General features: G+C 33.9%; 1 long non-coding RNA gene across 1 annotated transcript; it reads right to left on the bottom strand.

The window, feature by feature from the left end:
* Positions 1-1,088: 1,088 nt before the first annotated feature.
* Positions 1,089-12,915, bottom strand: LOC131045112 (uncharacterized). The gene is made up of 4 exons (XR_009105768.2): positions 12,423-12,915; positions 12,166-12,241; positions 2,733-2,814; positions 1,089-1,464 (listed from the first exon to the last, which is right to left on the bottom strand). It is a non-coding gene; the product is annotated as an uncharacterized LOC131045112 (long non-coding RNA).
* Positions 12,916-22,615: the final 9,700 nt, after the last annotated feature.

The raw sequence follows: 22,615 nt of genomic DNA, 5'->3' as shown, positions 1-22,615 counted from the left end.
AAATTTATGTTATGTTTACATCACATATGTAAATTGAATTTGTATGTGTATATGTAATACAAATCAATCACATACAGCTCAATGATACAAGTACCATTCAATCAAAATGCACACAAGCACATGAGATACACCATGAAAATTCAATTTACACGTGATGTAATAATAACATGATTTTATATAAATATGAATATGTATACAAGTCAATTGCATAAAAAACAAAACATAATTCATATTAGGTCACTATAAAACATTGTGAAAAAGTAGCTTCATGTACAAGCATATACATATTGGGCACACAAAATAACCTCAATATAAATTATCCTCATATACATGACATATAAATGAATCACATATGACTCAATGATATAAATACCATTCAATCCTAATGCACATGAGCATAAAACATTACACATGTTACTCATACACACTATTCAACTCAAATAGATAACACATTATAAAATTTAAATACAATACATAAATAAACTCTATATTTATAATAAAATAAACAATTCAAAGAGATTGACTATAATTGAAAGATTATAATATTTCTATTTCTAACCTATAATATATGTCAATAAAGTTTGCATATATATCGTAATTGTACAAATGTATATTTTCTCAAAACTTACTTCAAAATCTAATGTTTGCATTATAAAAGGACCAAATCACAATCATATTTTACAAGAACAACATGGCTAAGAACACATATTCATCTCTTGTCATTTATTTCTCTAATTATTCACTTCTATAAACTTTAACTCAACATATGTTATATTAAAGTGTTTCTATACTATACTACAAAAAAAATATGATTTAAAGGAATAAACTAACATCCAAGATAACTATTTGACAATTATTAAATTTTATAATTATTTAATTGACTCTGAGCTAATTAATTTAATTAACTTTGATTAAAAATTAAAATATATAATATTAAAAAAGATATATGAATTAATTATCAAATACAATCAATGTCAAAATTAATGGGCATAATGATAAAATGATTTTAAGTAAAAATTAACAATTTATTTTCATTAACTTTTAACACATACATTTTGTTAACATAAAACTTATTATCATTTAAAAAAATTACAACAATGATATTTTTGACCAACTTTAAAAAAGAAAAAAACAAAACAAAATAATAGTAGTAGAGAAACAAGAGACGCTCTCAAAGATGCCCATGGCCATCTTTGAGAGTTTTTGGAGGGGTATTTCTACCCCTCCTTTAAAAAATATAGTATATCTTTATTAATTATATTGTTGAGGAATGCTTACAATAAACAAAAATAGTCAATTTAAATGAAATGTTACATATTTTATACTTCCATTCAACTATTAAACAGTACCACAAGTTGATCCCTTCTTTGAAATCTTCATGTTCAAGTTCTTGTTGTGCACAAATCCTCCAACGAATTCTTTGTGTTCAAGTTCTTACTTGTCCAAACTTTTTTTTAATTGTCCCTATCATGCAAAAGAAATGTAAATTAAGAGATGGAAATCTTCTCAAGTCTAAATTTTTTTTTATACAACACAAACAGAATTATATTGTACCAATTTTCAAAACCCAAATAAACCTCTAAAATTTCTCATTGGTGCAAACTCGATTTTTTTAAATGTTGTATAAGACAAATGTATTCGAACTGGTAAATTTTTACTTATATAATCTAAATAAAATTATACATTGAAAATTTCACTTAACTCAAATAAAACTCTAAAATTTCTTATTATCGTGCAAACTCTCTTTTGAACTTCAAAAAAGTAAATTTTTATTTCATAAAATCCAAATAAATCATGCACATTGAAAATTTCACTTAACCCCAATAAAATAGAAAAAATTCTAACGTAACTCCTAAAATAGATACTTGAAAAATAATATTCATTAAAAGAATGTGATGAAATTTGTCTTAACTTGGAAATAGAAATAGTTGGCAACAATTGTTGAGAGAGGTTAAGACAATTGATATTATTTGACCACCAATTAATGAGGGTAGGAAGGCATCGAATATAAAAGTGAATGATAGCTACCATCTGTACTAATGGATGATACTACACATACTCCTCAGATCTTAAAAGCAAAAGGTACTACACCTAAAGAATTCACTCAAAAAGGGAGGCGGATGCCAATTAAAACAGAGAGGTGAGTATTGGTTGGAGTGGCTCACCTAGATCTCCATTCTTACATATTATAATCAGATCATAGTAGTTATCTCCTTCCTTTAAAAGAAGCCCAAAAAATAATATAGAAAATGGACCATAGTATAAATCATCACAATCATCAAGTGCAATTAGATTGATCAATACGGTAGAAAAGAAGAAGCCCCTGGCAACTGGCAAGGCTTGAAAATGCAAAATGACATGAGGGAGAGACAAGCCCAAAAAGAAATAAAGCACTGCCACGGATTAGAGATAAGTGAAGTGCAAGACAGCTGGGCTCATTTAAATCAGATACAACAAAAATATAAAATAAAATTTAGAGCATTCAATAGAGGACATTTAATTATGTAAAGCTCTCGTTATAATATGATAAGATTTTACATCACAGTAGGGCATTCAATAGAGTAGCCTGACCTTATTTTTGGCAGACTTATTTAACAGGGTAGTAAAAATGTAAAATCAAACTAGTAAGTACTGGATTATTTAATAAAGTAAAGAACTATTTAAACTTATAAAGAACAAAATAATAACAGTAGTTAAATTATGAAAAGGAAGAAGTCTGGATACTTGCATACCTGATTGATCACAACCAGCTCACTGTCAAGCCCTTTAACCACGAATCAAGAATTTCATTGTATGTTTGGATCATCAGCTGGACTAAATCAAAATAAGGAACATTTTATTCAAACAAAAGAGAAACAGGGGATGGAAAAAAGAAAAACCTACAAAACTATGACTGACCAACATTCAAAGAAAAGGGAAACTATGAAATTGCAATATATTAAGAAAACTATCTAAATGAATGTGTTTATGTTTCCTAAGCTACAAACAATTTTATAAATAATGATCATAAAATAATCGGTCTGTTCAAAATCTCTCAAAATATCCAAGACAGCAATTAACATTCCACGTTTGTAAGCATTTCTTTGAATGAAAAGGCTACGAAATATTTTGTAGCTATGACATGCATGTCTAGCATTTCAACCACTGAAGCAAGATGAAGCAAGAGAAGCACTATAAACTAGAAGATTAATTAGGGTAATTTGGAAAAAAAAAATTGAATCAAAGTTTGTAGCCTTGGCAATAAATGAAATGCAAAACAAATATCAATACACAACAGAAAGATGGCCGATAATATACCAATGGCCTCTCATGATTCGGCAAGTAAAGAGAACAAAGAGCTGACATGGGAGATAAAAGTTGAACAGTCAAACCAGCAATCTCTAGGTTTCCAAGAGAAACAAAGAGTAGGGTAGTCAAAGAAAAGGGCTGTTAATATTTATAATCTCTCATGGTAGCATACAATTTTCATTTCCTCAAGTCCTTCATTTACCTTGCACCTATGCTCTCTCTAAACTTGTGGGTAAATTATGTCCACGGGTTTAGAAATAATGTTGCAAGATCCAATTCAAGAGAATTGCTTGATAAATCAAGATTCTCCTTTGTAGGTGGTGCCAAATGACCCTGAAGAAACTTGTAAAGGGACTGCAGATTTACTCCTATATTGTGAGCTCTTCTTAAAACATAAAAATTCATTCGTCGATGTAGCATGACCCCCTTAGCTAAAATTAGGACCATTCACTGAAAATTCTATGTATTTAATATAAAAGAATATACTGTATATTTAAAACAAACAAATATACTATGCAGTCTACTATTTATACTCTAGATGCCTGAGACAAAATGTATCCTGAAATACGTAATAAGTATCAGTCTTGAACATTAGCATAAGTAAAACTATATTCAGTAATGATTTGTGTCTGCCTATAGAGTCTTCAAATGCCTTGAGAATCTTCCATCATCAAACTATATACTTGACCAAATCCATTGTAAATATAAGTATGTCCAGAAAAGTAAACATATGATAGAGGAACGGAAAGGGCCCAATACAATACAATAGAGGAGTATGACTCCCCATAGAGACATTGAATGCCTTGAGATGCATCCATCATCAAACCATATGCGAGATTAAATCAATCACAATATTTATAAAAGTATGGCCATTGATGTAAACAGATGAGACAAGAATGGAAAATCCAAACTGATCTTATATACCCTCAGAGTGGCACCTCTTATCCATTAAATCTGACTGGTTATGGCTGCAATTGCTACACATAGCAGCCACTGACTCAGTACCAACAAAATCTAATGAGTGGCCAGAGATACACTGTTAATTTAGAAACCAATTAGAAATCCCATGAGTGGCCAGAGATACATGTAAGCAGTTATTATCAATAGGATAGAGATAACAGATCTTTAGGAAAACCAATACGAATAGTACCTGCATCACTGGACAAAATCTATCTATATGGCAAGCAAAAACCACAGCTGAAGTTGACAGTTCTTACCCAATGCCTATAAACTCATTCGGCTGCATGAATATGATATATAAGTAGAATGAAGCGGACAAGTAACTAGAACTAAATGCCATCAACAGGAAGTTGTATTATACACATAGTAACTCTGCTATTAATTTGTTTGGCAGCAAGAAACCCCAGACACACTAGTAACAGTTGGTATATATTAACTAATACAGCAGGTCTGCCAAAAGAGAATTTCTCTTCATTGGAGGAATTCGTTACTGCTCTAGGTGCAACACCAAGGATTTCATTATCATTATCCAGGTATTTCTCCTAGAGCAGTAACGAATACCCAAAGTTAGGGAGATTGCATCAAATTTTCAACTCATCAGCTTCTCACGTTGCTAGCATGACACCAGCAAACCACCTTACCAACTCCAGAGTAAATCAAATTTCATTCTCCTCCATTGGAAGAACTGAAATGAAAGATTGGAATGGCCTTGTACCCCTTATCCAAGCTGACTTGAATTCCATAAAGGATAAAATTAGCTTTGAATGTTGGTTGCTCATGCAGGTTTGTGTTTTTATACATATAAAGTACATTTTGTCCTCTCATATTGAGGTAGATGGTCTCTCTCACCGGCCAATCTTATCATTTTCATTGATTATAGCTGCTTCAACAACATCAACAACAAAATAGATTGGATATACTAGCTTTCAGTGAAGGTGAAAGACAGAAAATTGTTTTGCGAAGCCATATTTATATTTATTTCGTTCATGAATTCAAATTCCATGCAGCAACATGAGACACCTAAGCACCTAGGGAGGACTCCCTGCTGCTCCAAAATTGGCCTCTATAGAGGACCCTAGACTCTAGATGAAGATCTCCTTCTTCCCAAATACATTTAGGCTTTCGGTGAAGGCCGATGGAGAACTTTACCCAAGAAAGCAGGTAATCTTAATGTTCACACTCATCCATCCCCATCTATTGCACTTGATTCATCAATTGAGATTTCACCTATAAATAATTTTGATATATATGTTTAGATACCAGTTTGGTAATTGAGATCCATCTTCTCGAAAACAATGGAGATAAATCTGGAAAGAATTGGAAGAAAATTTAGAGAATGAGTCGGTTATTTATCAAAATAATAGATCATATATGTCGTCTCTTTGAGTATATATATGTTAGCTCATTTACTTATTCTTGTAAGATTGAAGTTGTCTGGTTTACAAATTAAATCCCGGAACTTTGGGGGTCCCACTAAATCTTTCCATTCTCATCATTTGCAGGATTGGCAAAAAGCTTTCATTAGAACTAATAGGAAATTTTTTAAAAAGCTAAAATCATGGAGTGGTCCCCTTCCCACCCATGGCACACAACAGCTCACCATAATGGTGTTCAAGGCTTTTATGAAGTTTCATCTCATTCATTTGTGACACTTGCTAGGTAAATACATTGCAATCTCTATGCAACTGAGTCTCTAATTCTAAGGTATGCTCCTCATGAATTTATCCCGATTGTATGGCTACTAATCTGTAAATCTAAAGCACACATTTTTGTTATAATTTAGAGACCACAAAATTGTAGTTCTCCTTGAATTCACCTCAAATGACAGTTAAAGAATATTGACTAGAATGTTTAGAGACTACAATTACCGTTGTATTGCACAAGAAACATGAACAGTACTTGTAGCAACATTTAAGAGTAAAAACAAAGAAAGGAAAAGAAAGCATAAAGAAGTTTGAGGTTTCTATGCAATCGACTCTCTAATTCGGAAGTCTCCCCTAGAATTTTCACCATGTCATTCTTGCGGTTCTATCCTCACTCTATGGCCACTGATCTGTAAAATCTAAAGCACACACGTTTGGTATAATTCAGAGACCTCAATCATCCTAGCAGTTAACAAATCATCCCTGCAGTGTTATCAGCAACATAATATTTGTGGTATATGAGAGAACTGCTACAGTGTTATCAGGAACGTGATCTTATGTTGGTGCACCATCATCCTTCACTACCAAACTTTCTTATTAGCTGTTAGCACAATTATGTTTATGTTCTGGAGGTTGAATTTCCCCTAGAAGAGTAGTGTAGTTTACATGAAGAACTTTGATACGCCATTTTATAGCAGCAATAGAATTGAATAAAGTTTACAAAAGTGCATCAACTACACATCAAAGGTTGTTTTACAGAAGATCTAGAAGAAACCAATTACAGTCAATTCTAGTGGCTGCAAGAGCAGCCACAACTACGGTGGCAGAACTGAAACAACTCTCAGTCAGCAGGCAAGAGTTTAGAGCAGAGCAGGGCATACAGGCCTGCAGCACCAAAGGTGGACAAAAATCCTCATATAATGATTATATGAATATCTAGTTAATATCGTGCAAATATAAACGTTATGTGATTTTTCCAATAAATTTTAGAGAGCATTCCGACCTCAAATGCTTGTGATTTTAAATATACAAACCACTGATACATCTCTTTAAATTGGCTGTCATGAATAGACATATCATACTAAAAAATTGTGAAACCATACAAAAGAATAAAATACTTCAGGCTCTATAAAATAAAGCACTTTTCCCATATACGAATCTGTCCTCCTATTACTCTCACCACAAAGTCATAACCAATTTGACAAATTTTCTCCTTTCCATCCTCTCATGCATTGATTGAAACCAGCGGTGAATTCAACCATAACTTTTGCAGTAAAATCACCCATCATCTCCAAATATCATTAAACATTGATTTCATTGTAAACAGATCACTGCCATTAAATCCAGGGAAAGGCCTGCATTCCCATTGTCTATGACAAAAAAACAAAAATAATGAAAGCCCATAACAGGACTCTTGATTGACTGTCCATCCTCATAAATTTCTTCTTAGTCTAAAAATGTCTATGACTGAAAAAGTGGGTGGCCTTTTATAGTTTGAAATGTTTCACATTTATAACAATTTATGTTCATTTAGCAAGCTATTTTTGGCTGCTTAGGGAGATGCCATAGAAAAGATTTTTTTGTTTTTCTCAAGTTGCGGTTTTACTTTTGGGTATGAAACCAAAGATTGATGGCTCATATTGCCATGTCAACATGGAATGTTGATCAAACTACAACTTTGTTTATTGCAAGAAATAGACAATTCACAATCTTCCTCTTTCACCCTTTTTTCTTTCTTCCTCTTTCACCCTTCTTTCTTTCTTCTTTGTTGTGATAATTTTGTTTCTAGTGGTAAAGTTGGAAACATTTTTTATTATAAATTGTTATGTATTTATAATTTATGTACTTGTTTGATGCTTTTTAGTTTCTCTTTGTAATGTCTTTGAATTATGCCTCTTGACATAAAGTTTCATATATTGTTTTGTTTTCTTAATCTCTCAATTTTTGATTTGTAATGTCTTTGAATTATGCCTCTTGACATAAAGTTTCATGTATTGTTTTGTTTTCTTAATCTCTCAATTGTTGACTTAACTATTGGTGTATTTCTTTGGTTTCTTTTTATTAGTTTTTTAAATTATATATGTAATGGTGAAATTTGTATGTTCTTATATTTACTATTTAGTTTTTCAGATAATATTTTGATATATGTATATAGTCATAATAGTATAATTTCGTATAGTGTTGGGCTCACTATCCTAACCTTGTATGCATCCATATACATATATATCACTATATACTTAGCCTTACCCTATTTTTATATGCTTGTCATATATCTCCTCTAAAAGGTTTGATGATTCAAACATTTAAAAAAAATTTAAAGTCTCTTTCAAAAAGGTTTTAATAGGGACTTAGGCACCAAGAGGGGAAAAAGAAATAATATTGAACTCTATAGTATTTTCCCAATGAAGATTTCGACACCCACATGCTTGAGTTCTAGGGTTTGTTTTGCATGGAAGAATGCTTTACTCTTTTCATGGCATGGAGATTTTTGCATTGAAACTGTCTTTCAATTTGGTGCTGGATAAGGTAGGGGTCCCATGGGGGCTTAAGCTTTTATTTTAAGGAAGAGGAGGTCCCATTAAATTTTTCTTTCTGGGCTACAAGATTATTTAGAATATTTTCCTTAAAAATAGAAGCTCCTACTTTTTACACCTGCATATTTGAGCGAGTGAAAATGGGGTGGAGCTAGAAATTGCCCCACCAGCTTAGAAATATTGTTTGCCACTTGTCAATCATCCCACCAAAAACAATTTAGAGGGAAAATGAAAGTGAAATTTATTTAATTATTTTTAACCGTTCATAAGCTGAACTGCATTACAAATTTTGTGGGATCACCAGTTTACTTAAATTTAGGAGCTTAGGCTTTTAAGCTAAATTGCAATACAAAATTCATGGGATCGCTAGCTTTAAAATATTCCTAAAATATTCCTAAAATATCTCAGCAGCTTCAGCTCTATTTTTTAGGAAGCCCACCTCCATGGGACCCTAGCCTAGGGAAGCACTTGTGCATTCCATTCTTGCCCATGTTGCAAGGAAGCTGGAGAGGTTTCACGGGTCTTAAATGCTTATACACGTTGCAGAGAATGAGAAATGCATTCTTGCCCACATTGCAGGAAAGAGTGGATATTTTCAGGTGTTTTAGATAGTGCATACCCACCCGTCCAAGATCATTTAAGGCTATTTTATATATATGGCTTCGTGCATATTACAGGTATCTTCTACAGTTCTAAGTATGCGAAATAGTCTGGCTGGCTTAAGATAGATGCAAAGAAGCTCTGAAAGCATTTCAAATTCAAAATATATCCATGTAAGAATGAAATCATTATCTTTTGTAGCAAAAACAATGGCTGGAAAAAAGCTTTGAGTTGTTTAAAAAACATCGTAGTGACTGTGAAACCTTTCACAAGAATGCATGAATTTTAGATTTGTAAGGTTTGTTGATAATTTGTGGGTACCAAAAAGTCTCAGTCCAAAAGAAAGAAACTCATACAAAGGAGAAATTATGTAAAGAAGGTTGAGCCAAAAGCCATGACATTGCAGTCATGTCAAAGCGACAATCTATGATGTGGTGACCAGCACAATAAAAATAAGTGACAAGGCAACATTCTTGAAAGCATGAATCATAAAGTTAATAGAGGTAGATTATGCATTAAACCCTTGGTTTTATGGTGGTCTTCAATCAAACATTAAAAGGTATGAGAAAGACTGTGAACAACAAAAACAAGAAAGGAATAATAATACAAGAATAATGGCAAAAGGAAAATCATTGTTAAGCACAAGAATAGAGAAGAAGATAGCAATGTATGAAGAATAATGGCAAAAGGAAAATCATTGTTAAGCACAAAAGTAGGTAAAGAGCACTGCAAGTTCACACCCAAAAGGGAAAGCACGGTCATCTTATGACAGAAATACAAAAGTAAAATATCTTCAAAAGACAACAAAATGCATTCTTTTGCAAGGAATGGTCCATAATAAGAAGCATAAGAACGTCCTCCAGCAGTAACCTGAAGATGGCAATCTTGAACCATTCAAAGATAGTGACAAAGACTATTGGAAGTCATTATGTAAACGTAGTAAACAGGTAGAAACAGTCTCTACGATATCTTGAAGGAACAACCCAAAATGGTAAGTAGACAATGTTATAATAGCAAAGATGGCAGCGCTCAGCTCAAGGCAATTAGGATGTTGTGCAAATGGAGAGTAGATATAGAAGTTGTTTGGGGTTGAAAAGTCAAGATCATCCTCCCCATGCCACCTAGGAACATCTTCAACAATGAAACAAGCAAAAAGCAGTTTTCCAGTACCCAAGGAAGGTCTTACCCAGCAACCAAAGCAAACACTTGTCACTTTTCCTTCAAGGCACGTTGCTAAATGATAGCAAGTAGTTGGGCAAACTAAAGGCAACACTTAGGCTAGAGTTCAAGGAGTTTTTTTCTTTTTGGCCAAACGTTGTAGCTCAACATGAGCTCTCTAAGCAGAAATTGTATTGTAACTCGTCTTTCATGAAACCTAAAACATTTTCAGACTAAATTGTATGGCAAATGTACTTTTCTTGATCAATAAAATTCAGTTTTTGGCCTTCCATGTCTCTGTTGTCGTTGTGTGCAGCTAAATGATGTATGTTTTTGTGATATCATATGCAAATCCTTGAATGTATGTCTCATGTCAACACCTTCATACCCTATTTTTATATGCCTACACTTCTATAAATTCATCTTATATGCCCACTTATCAGACTTACCTACGCACCTACCTTCATTCATCCCTTTTCCACCTTCATTTGATCATTAGTCCATTCTAGGACAAATCTATGGTTGCAAAGGCAACTTCACAATTGTGTACTTGTCTTTTTTCATTTTAGAATTTAGAATTTTACTTTGGTTGGCTGATCCCATCAATCCTCTCACCCCGAGTAGACTTAGCACATGTTTTGCCCAAGATGATCCTATGTGCTAGTATTTAAATCTATTCATCCTCTCGTCTTGAGTAGGCCTAGGTGCTTGCATACTATTTTTATTTTGTTACTTTTCAATGATTGATTTGCAAGAAATAGAATCTCTAAAGGAATCATAAACCTTTTTAAGTATTTCTACAGACTACCACATCCCTAAATATTTAAGAAAAGTAAAGTAGGCATATTTCTAAATACTAGACCAAAATAATGGTTCATTTGCTTTGTCTTGTAAGATTCAAGTTTGTCTGGTTTACAAGGGCCCCACTAAATCTTTCCATTCTCATCATTTGAAGGATTGGCAAAAGTATTTCATTAGAACTAATAGTAAACTTTCATAAAAATAATGAAGTGGTCCCTGCCCACCCATGACACACAACATCTCACCATAATGGTGTTTTAGGCTCTTAAGAAGTTTCATCTCATTCATTTGTGACAATTGCTACGTAAATACACACGGCAATCTCTATGCAATTGACTCTCTAATTCTGAGGTCTACCCTAGAATCTTCAACATGTCATTCCTTATGGATTTATCCCAATTCTAGGGCTACTGATCTGTAAATCTAAAGCACTCATATTTGGTATAATTCAAAGACTACAAAATTGTTTTTCTCTTTGAATTCACTTCAAATGACAGTTAAATAATATTGACTAGAATATTTAGAGACTACAATTACCGTTGTATTGCACGGGAAACATGAACAGTACTTGCAGCAACATTTAAGACAAAAAAAAAAAGGAAAAGAAATCCCTATGTAATCGACTTTCTAATTTGGATGTCTCCCCTAGAATTTTCACCATGTCATTCCTTGTGGTTCTATCCTCATTCTATGGCTACTGATCTGTAAAATCTAAAGCACACATATTTGTTATAATTCAGATACCTTAATCATCCTAGCAGTTATCAAAACATCCCTACAGGGTTATCAGTAACATGATCTTTGCAGTATTATCGTATTTGAGAGAACTGTTACAGTGTTAATACAAAATATAAAGTAAAATGGACTCATTTAAATCAGATACAACAAAAATATAAGATAAAATGTAGCAATTTAATTATGTATACGCTTAATATCTTTAAAGCCCTAGTTATAATATAATAAGATTTTACATCAGAGTAGGGCATTCAATAGAGTACAATGACAATATTCTGGCAGGCTTATCTAACAGAGTAGTAAAAATATAAAATCAAACTAGTAAGTACTGACCTATTTAACAGATGAAGGAATTATTTAAACTTACAAAGTACAACATAATAATAGGTCATATACCGTAGTTAAATTTAAATTCTAAAAAAGAAGTCTGGATTCCTGAGGCATACCTGATCACAACCAGCTTATCAAGCCCTTTAACCACAAACCAAGAATTTCATGGCATGTTCGGATCATCAAGTGGGACTGTAAATCAAAATAAAGAACATTTTATTCAAACAAAAGAGAAACAGGGAATGGCAAAAATTAAAACCTACAAAACTATAGCTGAGCAACATTTAAAGAAAGCAGGGAAAAAAAGTTCTACTATGAAAGGAAAATGTTTAGCAAATTGAAAGAGAGGAGAGAGCTAACAAACTTCTAACACCTTTCAAAGAGATAAAATCATTTGATGGTGCAATCCATCAACTGTAAGCACCTTCTGTGCCCAATGACACAACACTCCAACGCAAATGCAGAGCTCAACCCCTACCACAAATCCTCTTCTGCCAAATGTTTTGGAATAACGAGGAACTCCAGTTCAAATGGAAAGCTCAGTTTACTGCCACTCCCTGCCACAAATCCTCTTCCTTCCCTTGCCCTGATTTTTATTCGGAGCTCTTCCCTCTTTTGCCCTGATTTTATTCGAGAATTCTTTTAGAGGCTTTAAATGTATGAATCTCCCAATTGCCTCTAATTTTAGCTATTTGTATGAATCCCCCAACGGCTAGCAGCAACGTTCACGCTCCAAGCCGTGTGTAATAAAAAAGCAGCAACGTTCACGCTCCAAGCCGTGTGTTAAAGAAGCAACGTTCGATCCGATTCAGTGTTTTTATTTCAATAATTTCGAAGTGTTTTTATTTCAAAAAAATTCAAAGTTTGTCTTACGAGGTTTGGTTGTATAAGGAAAACCTCCTATCTTGTTCGATGTTCAATCGTTTGATACTTGTAAAGGTTTTTATAATTATTCATTCATTTATCTGGTTGATAAGAAGAAAAATCATAATAAAATTTGAAGTTCAATTTTTATATAAGATTTTGAAAAAATATAAAAGGAAGTTGTGTTAAAATTGAAATTGTATATTTTAGAGTGGTAAGGTTAATGTACTTTATAAATCAAAATAAGGTGTTACACAAAAAAATTTATGTTTATATGACATTATTAAAGGTTTATTGTTGGTAGATATTGACACCTTCAAATTTGATATTGTTTTATTGCATTACTAAATATTTGCATACTTTGAGCTATTCACATTATGTTTGACAAAGATATTAAAGACACACATGCTTGTACAATCAAAGAGTTAATGAGATATAAAATGGATAAAGTTTAGCAAAGAGATTTATTGGAGGTTGGAGGCATTGAATCTTGGAGGAATATTATCATTTTGAGCCACCTCCTAACTTAGACATGATACCTTGCATGAGAAGCACTAGCGTCTTGTGTGTCCCTTCATAAAGAAAGGGAGAGCTTGGAAGTTTTATGTTTTGTGTGTCCCTCAATGAAGCAAAGGGGATCTTGGTAGTTTTATGATTTGTGGATAGTTGAAGTGATTTTATAGATACTTGATTATGTCTCAAATCATAAACTTGCTTGTGTGTATTTATGGATAGTTGAGTGTCTCAATCTACCAAGGAAGTGGTGATATGCTAAATAAGTGTTGATTCATAGTCGTTTTTGTTTCAATAGGTTGATATTTTTTCTTGTGGAAAATTGAGTGTCTAATTCACAAGGGTGGTATACTTCTGAATAGTCGAGTATGTCTCAATTAACAAGTATCACTGCATAATTGGCATATTTTCTTGGACACAGACAATATGGGGTGTTCTAAGGAGGTTAGAAGATCAACTAGGACATTTTCCTAAACATGAGCATTTTTTGGTGATCTAGAGAGATTTGGTAGTCAATTAGGACATTTTCCTTGACATGAGTAGTTTAAGGTGTTGTAGATGAGTTAGACGATATATTGGAGATGCTTCTGCATATTTTCAAATGGGTTGTTATAGTTAGCCATGTTTAAGTATTTATGTTCTTTCTTTTTTCTGTTTTATTTTTCAATATAAACATTAAGGAGGTGTTGAAAAAATTAAAGTTTACATGTTCAATAAAGTCACCTTACTGAATTATTTTTAGCATTGAAATATCAATTTGTTGGGACTTAGTTTCTCATATCTTTTAGAGATTTTTTGGGAAGTTATGAGAATGCAATGCTTTATATAAGAATTTGCACATGTTTTTTCCTATTGTGCAAATGTAAATGTTATTAATTTTTCCAATATAGGCAAACCTAGGGCCTCTTATTTGCTATGAGTGTTCTCTATCATAGACTATTGGAGCCCTTAGTGATAAGTCTATCTTTGGTTCCATTGTAGCTCATTTTTTTAGACTCCCCTTGAACCACACTATAAGTGCCTAGGGATCCTAGCTTCCCCTAGCTCTACTAACCTAAGCTCTAAATGCCATGATAATTTTTACAAGGACCAACTAGGAGTCAAATCTAGGACCTCTTATTTGTTGTTTAGGCTCATTATGATTGAGCTACCAACCCTTTTGGTGTTAATTGCATATTTGGTTCATGTTTGGTTATTTTTCCAACATTTATCAAGTTTACAACCTAGGTTAATTTTTGGCTTTATACGAATAATCAATTACTATAAAAACTAAATCAATATCATCATACATTCTAGAGCAATGCAATATCTCATATAAGTTTATGACCCTCAGTACTAACCAACCTCTATTATTCTCAAACTTCACACTAGTTAAAGGGATTTATAGAAAGTTGTAAGGGATATTGTAGGTAGATCATGATAATAACTTCAAATTCTTCCTCCTTTTACATGCTTTAGTAGATTCATTTATTTTCATTTATGGGTGAAAATAAGTGGAGATATTTGTGGACACGAAGCATGTGTAGGAAAAAAACTATAGGTTGATTTTTGTAGGTAAAGCAACAACAATGTGTTTGATAAGACATATTATATGAAACCCATTTGAAAAAAAAAAACTTGCTTGCAATTTGAGAACTTTGTAGTTGAGAATTTTGTGTGATTATCACCCTTGGTTATTACCAAATTTTCATTTTAAACCTATTTCATTGCATCTTAAGTACATTCTTTATTGATCAAGCGATTTCTCTTCAATTTGAAGTGCTACAGCCCTCATCAAACAATACCAATGGTAGAAACTTTATTCCACAACCTTACGTTCTTGTACTACATATGATAAGCTCTCATATCATGACAAAGTCTTATACCAAATATTATTCCTTGAGGGTTTTTATTCAAAACAACTCTATATACTATTCATTATATGAATTCAAAGAATAGATGGCTTATACACAAAGCATAGAATGACATTCCTCGTATTTAGGAGATATTTGACCTCTCTTTTAAATAATAAACAATAATTTTTATTATGTGTCTAATTCAATCCCTACATAATACTGTTGGTTAAAAATTTTGTACACCTGGGGAGGCGTGCAAATTGTGGTTTCAGCCACAGCATGTGAATAAAAAACTCTCCTAATTTTAAGGGAAGGCTCCCCCTTTCCTAATATTACAAACTAAACATTTATTTAACTTGAGTGGGATGACATCCTTTTCTCTTTTTTCAGAAAAGATGGTAATGTTTTCTCTCTTCAAAAAAGAAACTACAACTGGAGTAACAAACATAGAAATTTAAGAAATTTCAAGAACTACAAATATGCTTATGTGAAAGGAAGAAAAGTTTCTATGAAGGCGCAAAGTCTTCCGTAACTTCCCCCGACACAGGAGTATAGAAGCAAAGCTCAAAGTCTTCACTTGTCTATTATCCTATCTACCTTCTAGAATGATTAGTATGGTAACAATGTACAACTTACAACTACATAAAGGCTATTGATATGATGCACCTCTAAACTACTATAACTAGGAGTAACTACAAGCACAAAGTCCTATAATCTCTCTCTATTATGAACACTTAGCTATGATAATTTAATCCTTAATAGTTGCAACACAAAGTCTACAATAAAATAGATCAAATCTCTTTTTGACAACTTCACTAAAACTTCAAGTATATGCAAAAAAATATATCACTGTGACATAAGAACACAATGGATATATGAACAAAGCCTCAATACAAAGTCTAAAACTCAAATGTTCTCCTTATATTGCTTGAGAATTCAATTTACAAGTATAAAACAAAAGTCTTTATCGTTGTAAATTTCTGCAGAGTTTTCTTGCTTGCCCAAAAAGATACATTACAAAGAGCACCCTCTAATATATATAGGAGAAGGGATAAGAGCAAAAAGTAGGAGAAGTCCAACTAGCTAAGACTTTTTCCACAACCATTATAACTAACTATGACTTATTCCAAATTACATTCCTATTGTATTTCAACTTGTAATTTGTTTACATGTACTTACAAGTTACAAGATTATAACTTATGTCTCTACCTGTAATTACAAGTTTTAATACTACATGTAATTTGTCGAAAGGAAAATACATAAAACAAAAATAAAACTCAATTATCAAGAGACACTTCTTGTTCTTCTCTATCCCTAGCCATGAAAGCTTGAAAATTGTTGATTGACTCCTGCAATTCATCAGGATTTGGGTCTGCTATATTGCTTGGAATAGTAACAATTTGGATGATGACATCAAAATATCTCATTGTTGCTACTCTATGTTCCTCAAGAACAGTCTGCATCTTGTCAAGGAAAACTTGGCAATTTACAAATTTATGTTGGCATATGATGATATGATATATTGTTGGCATATGATGATAATATATGTTGTCATTGATGTCAATAAGTACAAGTCAACCGGTATGAAGATTGGGAAGAAGTTGTTATTGATGATCAAGTTGGAGAACTGGTATGAAGAGATGTAGTGAACCGGTGTCAGGGTTTCATTAAGTGTGACTACCGGTTGGTAGTCTTAGCTCTAGGGTTTCCAGTTTGGCAATCTAGCTTGTGTGATGCAACCGGTGATATTTTGTGATGAGTTAGCTAAGAACTAAGGATGAGATCGAGATGCCACATCATTTTTGTGCACGTGAAGGATTTCCTTGAGGATCTTGCATGAGAAGATCGACTGCATTAAATGTCTACCTCAGGAATGAACATTCTTCTTAGCGGTATGAGAAGAAAGTGTGATGGGTTACTGATTTCTATGTGCAGTGAAACAATGGATGATGCAGAATGCCTTGTGATCTGTTTGAGATTGTTTCATTCTATGAAATGTGTTTGGATGGTCAGGATTGGACCGCTTGTAATTGTAAACCTAAGATGCTTAGGGTTTAGGGTTTATGTTACCGACCTAATTGTTGTCTATAAGGTCGATGATGTTTGTTATTGTAAGTTGCTGGCAAAAGTTGTGTGTGTATCCAAGTGATGAGATACTTGCCAGACCAGTGAGTGGAAACCTGCAAAGTGTGATTGCAGAGTAGAGTGAGTGAAAACTGCAGAGTGTGATTGCAAAGTAGAGGAACTAAAAAGGATCTGCCTTAGCATATAGTGTTGTTATCAGATCAAATTTTTACCTGTTGTCTTCTAGCCATTTCAACAGAAGGAAAATCCCTTTGTTAGGTAGCTTTAACAGGCTTACTGTAAATCCTCTAACCAGGTGACTCAAGTTCATTGAGTTCTTTAAATCCTCTAGCGAGGTAACCTTTAACAGGGTATATAGCCATCCCTTAACCTGGTGATCTTTAATAGGATTGGTTCCTAGCAGAACCTTATTGTAAAGTCTTTAACTGGACTAGGCTCCTAACAGAGCGAGCTTCAAAAGAGTTCAAAACAATCTTGTGGGTATTCATCCCCACCGTGGTTTTTCCCATTTGGTTTTCCACGTGAAAAATTTGTGTGTCATGAGTTGTGCATTTTTCATGTGATGATTAAGCATTCTTTGTTTAAGTGATTATGCATGCAGAGCTAATGGTTATGGTATTGTTGATATACCACATGCATATGTTTATGGGTGAAGTAGTTATCAAGTATTGAATGATATTTGAAGCATTCAGTTTTACAGGTTTATGTTGTCTGAAGTCTTACTATGTTTAACCGGTATTGCCATGGTTAATTTTAGTAATGAAGACAACCGTTAGCATTGTTTTAACTTGATAAGTTGCAGAGAAGTTTTTGTATGTACTGATTCACTCCCCCGCCCCTTAATACCAGTTAGGGTATTTATTGTCCATCATTATTCATCAATGTATTTATTGAAGTGACTATAAATTGTTCAGATTCAAGCTTCTAATGAAGCCTTGACACCAACTCAAAAAGTATTACATACTTGGGAAGCAACTCTTCATCTTGAATTACCATCTTTCAAGAGATTTTATCAAAGTTGGAGATAATATCATGCTCCACTTCAACATTCATTTCAAGAGAAACTTCAATATCTTTAATCAGGTCCTTGACAACTAATGACCTATTGGTCATAAGCTCCTCAAACTCAATATACCTTTCCCTATTTGGTATCATAGTGTGATTGCACAGGATTTCCAATTTGACTTGATCCATTTCATGCCATATTTTCAAATCTCTTCTTGTATATTTTGAACTTTTCTTAAAAGCTTCTAAAGTATGGTTCAGTTTTACCTTTGTTTCCCTTACATTGCCCAACGCCAGTAAGGCTTTCTTTACCACTTAAACACTCTCATTTTCCAAGTGATCTACCCAAGAATCAATAGCTTTGGCCTTTTGAGCAGCTTTTTCAACTTGTTTGATGGACTCTTCGAAAGTAGAGGAAGTCAAGGGAGCAACCTTTTTCTGAAGAATTAGTGATCTTTTGGATCATTGATCAATGAGTTGTGCATTTTCCGCCTTGATCTTATCCTTCTTTGCTAGGAGCTCATCATAACTTTGAACCAATGAAGCTACTGAAACCTAAGCATCATGCATCATTCTGACATGTGTTTTCTTTCCTAGTTCCACCTTCGTGAACCTATAATCAGACAACTGCATTTCTCCTTGTGGCTTATCAACAAGAGGTTTTTTCGCCTCTGCATACTTCATCTTATTACTATCCACAACCACTCGTGACATTGTTTTGGCTTTCTTGGCAGCTTTGGGTTTGGATTTTCTAAGTTGTCGAAAGTCAAAAACATAAGGAAAAATCTCTTGATTTTTCCTCTTATGAGTGATTGAGCTCAACCATAGGGGTAAATCTAGTGAGCTTCTATTTGTAATAGAAACCATAGTTTGTGTAGAAACAAGCTCTACCTGTACAAAAGTTGTCATTATAGGTGAAGCCTCAGTCTAGACATCGACAAGTGTTTGCTCAGATGACAAATCATGGTCAGCTTCAGTCATGAACCTATCAAAGCTTACAACAGAGGTATCAATCTTAGGAAGTGGAATGCTAGATAGAATGGAATATGAAAGATTTGCATCAAAAACATTATCCAAGTTTCCATGTGAAACTTTCATAGGTATGTCTACAACTGATGGTGACACATTAGTGCAAATAAGTACACTTGGCTCAACGGAATCAACATGAACTATAGAGAAAGAGTCCACATCTGTGTCTATTGGAGACATAGGGACATCCAAAGATAATTGGGGAATGACCATGTGAGGATAATATGAGTTCTAAGTGGTAGGACATTTTGGAACATTCTCTTCATGTGGTTCATCCTCAGGGTCAATGACTTGAATTTGAACTTAAGGCTTCTTTTTTCCTTTCAGCGATACTTCTTTTGGAGGAATAACCTAAGCCCTACTAACTCTTAGTTTGATCCTAGTACCAGAGGAAGAAGAACCCTCTTTGGATTTGACCCTCACCTCAAACTTGCAACCAACTGGTCCTGTCGAATCATCTTCTACCCCAACCGTAATCTTTATAGTTTTAGCATTATTTATTTTCAGTCAAGCATTGATGTTGGCAATGATGGGCTGAAATCTATCAAAGATTGAGGTACATTCCTTCTACAACCATTAGACAGATGGAAGAGGAGCCTCAACAACCCTCTGTTCAAAATACTCTAGGTCAAGAGTTTTCATGTTATCTATAGACTTACGCCCAACTAATCATGTTGAATCATCTTCTGCCCCAACCTTAATTTTTAGAGTTTTAACATTATTTCTTTTTCAGCCAAGCATTGGTGTTGGAAAGGATGGGCTGAAATCTATCAAAGATTTAGGTACATTCCTTCTGTGACTATTAGACAGATGGACAAGGAGCCTCAACAACCTTATGTTCAAAATACAGATAGGTCAAGAGTTTTCCCGTTATCTACCATGCCTTCTAGAATCTTGGTTAGATCTAGATCTACAATTTGCTCCAAAGTAAGCATGTTGTAGTCCATCTTCCTAATATCTTCCTCTGAATGAATATCAACCCAGATATCCTCAAGGTGGTGAACATGAGTGAATACTCTCTTGATTTTGTCTTTCATCCCTCGATAATCAAAATCCTTTCTCACCTCGAACTTATTCAACTTGATTTCTTGAAGTTTTGTCTCCACTGCCTTGGCTCCTGCTGAAGTTGTCAAGGAATATCGACCAATCTACAATGGATTATGTGAGGATATTTTGATCCCTAACTTATGTTGAGCTAACTAGACTACGTGAATTGCCATCAGTTGTCTAGCAAACTCCATCAAGATGATCCTGTTAGTAGGGTATCTTAGAAGCATATATGGGTGACCTTCAAAACATCCAACTCTCATGTAAGTGAAAGTTGGGAACAGAAGGAACATGCAACTGTGCTCATTCATTTTCTTCCAAGCTACCTTGGACACTCTCTTGTTCTTAAGTGTCTTATCGAATAAATACATGAAGTGACCAAACAAGGCATCCTGCACTCTCTTGTAGTGAATCCTACTAGGTCTCAATGTGAGTTGATCATAATACTTCCATATCGGTATTAGTGACTTGCCACCTTTGGTAGAAAGACCTAAAAATTGTCTTAGTGGCATTGCTATGTACACTAGGTAAGAATTCATGTAGAAAGTAAGAGTGGTTGGAACTTGTGAGATCTGTTCACATTGGTTATCACTGATCACTTCACTCCAAAAGATATGAGACTGAGCTTTTCTCATGACCGCAATGTATTTGTACATCCAGATCTCAAATACATTGGATTGTTTCAACCCCATTATCTTGCTCAAAAGTGTGATCATGTCACTAATTTCTTCAATGAAACTAGAATGATACAATTTGGGCCATCTAGAAAAATAGGTCCCGGGAATCTTAAGCCATTTAGAATTCATATGCCTTATGCAATCTGATCTCTTCTGGTTGTAGTGGTCAAGAGCATCTGCAATAGAAATTTCTACATATACTGGAGCAACAAGAACCTTCAAGATTTTATCAATAGTTTTTGCATCCAATATGATAATAATATTTTCATCATCATCCTTGATCATCCTAAATCTTTTTTCAAAATGAGCAGCACAAACAAGGACAAATTCTAGTTCCAAGGCAGCCACTAGGAAAGTGGAAGCCAATTGAATATGGATATTCAAAAGCAACTGCATGTTATAACTTGGTGACCCTTCTTCTCTCTCAAGGAGCTCAAACATATCGACAGGCTCAATCTCTATGTCTTTAATTTCATCAACAGGAGATCTCACCAGAGGAGAAATCTCATTTGGGTATTTATCATATTTGTACTTCATCTTCTTGTTTGAAGGAGATGCTAGTGCCTCTGTCATAGAGCAAGAATTTGTAATGCTACGATGAAAACTCCAAAGAGTCAATACATCATCACAAGCTATTGGAGAATCCATGGCACCTTCTTTAAATGAAAGAACTTGAAAAATAATGCCTAATCTCCAACCTTTCATGATATTTATTAAGGAGAAAATGAAAAAGAGTGGATAAGTATGTATAATGCATTATGGATAAGACTTTGATAGCGACAAGGGTGAAGTTACGGATCTCAAAGGGTGGACTGCAAGTGAATAGCAGTGAACTTGAAAAGGTGGAAATGACCAATGAAATTATGAAGGGAAAAATATTGACACTTGCACTTGTAATCAGGTCATCAAGACCCGATTGCAAGTGTACAAGTTTGCATGTTTGGTAATAGCTTGCAATCAAGGTTTCAAGACCCGACTGCAAGTAGAAAGGCTTTGAAAAGTAATCTTAAACTTGCAATAGAAGTCTTAAGGCCCAATTGCAAGTAAGAAAATAATAAAAGCAACTATCTCTAGAAAATATGCTTGCAATTAGGGTTCTCAAACCTGATTGCAAGTATGTGCTTAACATATTACATGAGGGACTTGCAATCGGATCTTGAAGACCTGATTGCAAGTAATTGAACTTGCACTTAAAAGATAATACATATGCGCTTGCAATCGGGGTTCTCAAACCCGATTGCAAGTGAAGTAAGAAAATATAAACACAAACTTGCAACCAAATGCAAGAAATGACCATGGAAAAAAAGGAATGAAGAGGACGACACTTGCAATCAAATGCACTTGGTAAAAAGGGAAAAATAAACCCAAGTGCAAGAGAAAAAAAACACCCACGCGACAAGGAAAGACCACAAGAAAGGCAAGCTTTCCCACATCAAAAAAAAAGGGAGAGACTAAAAGAAAATGCAGATAAGGAAAGAAGAAGAAATGGGTGCAGAAAATGCACTTACCTC

The sequence above is a fragment of the Cryptomeria japonica genome, chromosome 3, assembly GCF_030272615.1.
Source record: "Cryptomeria japonica chromosome 3, Sugi_1.0, whole genome shotgun sequence".
NCBI lineage: Eukaryota > Viridiplantae > Streptophyta > Pinopsida > Cupressales > Cupressaceae > Cryptomeria > Cryptomeria japonica.
The sequence above is the reverse complement of the archived record's forward strand: the minus strand, read 5'-3'. Positions and strand labels throughout refer to the sequence as shown.